This window comes from Mytilus galloprovincialis, chromosome 10, assembly GCF_965363235.1.
Source record: "Mytilus galloprovincialis chromosome 10, xbMytGall1.hap1.1, whole genome shotgun sequence".
Taxonomy (NCBI): Eukaryota; Metazoa; Mollusca; class Bivalvia; order Mytilida; family Mytilidae; genus Mytilus; species Mytilus galloprovincialis.
The window spans coordinates 13,427,473-13,431,862 of NC_134847.1; positions in this window are offsets into that span (position 1 = coordinate 13,427,473).

Below are 4,390 nucleotides of genomic sequence, written 5' to 3' on the forward strand. Positions count from 1 at the left end.
GGTCTTTTACATCGTTTGTTGACTGATTTTTATTCTCAAAACGACTTATAGTGGAATGGTGATGACAAACAATATATGCAATTGTCACCTGCTCCTCTCATGCTGATTATCTGCCATCTTGCTGCAGTTATAAGTTGTGGATAACCAATTACAAGGTGTCAATCACATAACTTTATGAACTTGGTTATTTAAAGTGTTGAAAACAATGAGGATAAACATATCTTTTTTACTGCTTACGAGTACAGTAGCTGCATGTGCAGATTAGAACTTATCGAGTCGATATTTGTTGATTAAACTCAGGTGATGTTTAATAATGTTTTACTAGACTAAGTTCTACTTCAATAAATTATATCACCAAAAAATAAAGAGTGTGTTTTAATTTAGATTTCAATTTTGTGTTGCAATATATTTTTCCATGTGTATATATAAAATAGTATATTTAGTGTGCTATATTATTTAATTAGTAATCTTTCTCATTCTTTAATAAATTCATATAATTTTTTTATACTTCTTTCATTTGCATCATTAATGACGAATCACCGGAGGTTAAGGTGTTCAAATTATGTGGCGTCTTCTCTGGTAACCAGTTCAGATTATTAGATACTATTAGTTTGATTCTTATATTCCCATAAATAGGACATACAAAAAAGAAGTGATATAAATTTTCATTGTTATCACCACATCTCATGACGGGTCTGAAAGGATAATGACTCTGTTAAGATCAAATTATTTAAAAAAGAAAGAAAGAAAGACAGACAGACAGAAAAACAGAAAGAAAGAAAGAAGAAGAAGAAGCTGAGCATTTAAGTCAAAATAATGTTGAATTTTCGACTGCCAAAGTCGTGATGTTTAGCTACTTTGGCTTTTAAATTCAAATTGATTTTTAATTTGGATATAAAACTTTCCAAAATCGAATACAAAAACATGCGCATACAACATGAACTAAGTTGTAGCTATAGCAATATTGTTATAGCTCATCTTTTGTTTTGGTACTTGATTTTTAAAAATTCCAATTGACCAGTCCACTCTTGATAAATGTTGGTCAAGGAAAGCGCTTCAGACGCAAACAATCTATAATGTTTTTTTCTTATTCATTTTAATAAGCACAAATATAGAAAACGTGTGAACAATGGACGTGTGTGTGTGTTATCTTACATAGCTTATTAAGTATAATTAGAATTTATTGCATTTTACATTCTATCATAATTATTTCAATAAACTATATTTTCCTTGGTGTGAATTTTAACTGCATGTGTACTTATTCTTGTTTGTATGATATATTTTGGAATGAGCGTCGGGGACATATATTGAAAGAAAAACATGCTCGAGGTGCGGAACGACCTTTTGGGTGAATTTGGGATTTGATTCGAGGGTATGTTTGTGAAGATGTTCTTATACATATATGTCCAAACCGTATGTCATGAAGATGATCATTTTATATTTTGTGATTTTTTATGTGATATTAGTAAAAACATAATCTAAATAATAAAACCACCTATAAAAATTTAATGAACAGTTATTGAAAGATTCTAGTTTTAACAGAATATATTTTTTCATTTTAGAAACTTGACAATTGGTATCGAAGATGGCTGTTCTAAAGATGATGTTGCTTGTCTCAGCTTTTCTTGTCATACACGCTGAGAATGACAGAAAAGTGCATATACACCAGCAAATGGAAACGAATTCTGATCCTAAGTCTGTAGCCCCAGATAGGCTTCTTCGCCGTAAACGTGACTACTACGGACACTGCATTTCCGTGAGCACACTATTTACCGTCGACGGAGGCGGTAATACTGTATATTTGGACCGTCAGAGCCCAAACTGTGGGCTAACAGCTATGAGATCATTCCATTTGGTACGAAACAGAGCCGGAAACCATGTCAGATATGATTTAAGTTGTTGCAGTCTACCTCGTGATTTCAGATGTACAACCGAATCACGACACACGATGTTCAATTTTGATGGGAAAGGCAAAGTGGTATATTTGGATCGTCATCACGTAGTCTGTCCCTATAACGGATTTTTAAAGCAGTTACACCTTAACCGCAATGGAGGTCTCGACATGTACAGGTATACATATTCTTGCTGTACACCAAATGGGTCGGAGCCGGCAAACATGAGATGCACGTCCCACAGTACACCAGCTAATTCTGATGGTAGTGGAAAGAATTTCGTATTTCTTGATAGACACCAAGTGACCTGTCACCTTGGATACTTCCTGAATAGCTTTAGACTTGTCCGTCCATCTCGTGGTAACATGCGCTACGATTACAGATGTTGTGCGTATATTCGGAACCAATGAAATCCTCATGCATCCACAAGACCATATGATCTCAACAACCCGAAGTGAAATGCTGATGCTGCTGAACTTATAACTGCTTGATTTAGAATATTGATACTGTGTTATATTTGATAGGGTAATTTTTTTTTAAAGCAGATTAGGAATCTAGGGAGGTATTTAAAAAACTATTTTCCTTTTATTTTACAATGAAGGTTACCGTGAAAATATACTTTTAAAGAAAAATATTTAAACCTTGAACTTTACTTATAATAATAAGATATTTACCTAGATGAAGATTCAAAATGCCTATTATGAATGCTTGCTTATATTGAAGTACTTCTGGTAAAATGTTTATGTTTGAAAAATTGCTTTCATATAGTAATACACAATACAATAAATGCTTCATTGAGTTCATTGTAATTGATGTGATGCTTCACTGAGTTCTTTGTAATTGATGTGATTATATGTCTTTATTGCCATTAAGAATATGATAGAAATACCCGGATGTTGCTTCAACATGCAGACCGTAACATTTTGTGAGCACACTAGAATCTGCCGGTTTTAAATAATATAGATATACCAACATTTATTGAATGTGAATAAATATGAGCAAATTTCTAAAACTATTTTTACCATTTCGGTGGTCTCGACATCGTGAGCTCGCCTCGAATGGTGAAAGGTTTTTGTAAGAACCTCCATTAGGTCAAATAAAACTTTGGATGTCTACTTTGTCATAAATCAGGACACTTTTTTTTTAAGTTTACATTAGTCTTACAATGTTTCACATTTGTCTTGCTAGGGCCTCGTATGGCTAACTGTATGGTATAATGTTTACTTATGATTGTTGAAACCTAAGATGACATGCATATAGCTGCACGTGTTTTAGTCTTTTGTTGATAGTTGTCTCATTGGCAATCAGAATAAATTTCCTTATTTTGATATTTAATTATCACCTGAATCAAGCATGCGGCAGTTGGACTCTTTAGTGAACCTATATGTACTTTCGAGAAATCTTCAAGCGTGGCTTCGACAATTGATATACTGTGAAGTTGCTGAAAGTAAAGTTTGATCTACATATATATTTCGATGTAAAGTTACTGCTTCAAGATGTGGCTGCGAAAACATTTGACATGTATGTATTAATCTATCAAACCAATAAAAAAACGACATATTTACCCAATATTTCCTTAGAATGGTGGATTTTCGAGAAAATCGACAAAACCATCACGTAACATCGATTTAAAAAAACATACAAAAACCAATAGAACCGTTGCTTTAACAATTTTAACATAGATCATCCTTTTCTAATATATATCATCTATTATATATAGTTTTACTTCTCCGAACGTAATATAGCCATCTAACTGTTTCGATAACTAAAATTCTGCTTAGGAACAGGTTAAGAAGGGGGCGCTTACAAACTAGTTTAACCCCACCACATTCTGTTTGTGTCTGCCCAAAGTCTGTAATCCTGTGGTTGTCATTTGTTGCTGTATTCAGGACAAGGTGAAAAAAAAAACGTGACATTTCTCTTTAACTATATTAACTTTTCGTATTCTCCTTTCCGGACCAAGCAGGAGCTTGTAATCCAATGGTTCTCATTTAATTGGTTGTTGCAAACCATAAATCACTGTCGTTTGCTTTTTAAAAAATATAAATCGGACTATTGGTTTCCACTTTTGAATTGTTTTAGGCTTCCAAATGCTTGTATAACGATACGGGTCTACTCATTAAGGTCATGTAACTGTTGAGTTATTCAGCTTAAGTTTCACATCCTTGTTCTTTGGTCTTTGGTACAAGTTTGGTTTGACTTTGTGTGATTGGTTTTGGTTCGAAGGCTTGTATTATTTTCTATATCTGAATATATCTGAATATTTTATCATAATTAATCACAAGAAGCTGGATGAGGTAAGAATACATAAAAAATGAACTACCATCTAGACCCTCATGATACTATAAAAGTACAAAATAAAGACCGAATACAGCAGCATGCTAGTTTGCTAAATTATACAAGCAACACAACGGGTGCCACATGTGGAGCAGGATCTGCTTACCCTTCCGGAGCACCTGAGATCACCCTTAGTTTTTGGTGGGGTTAGTGTGTTTATT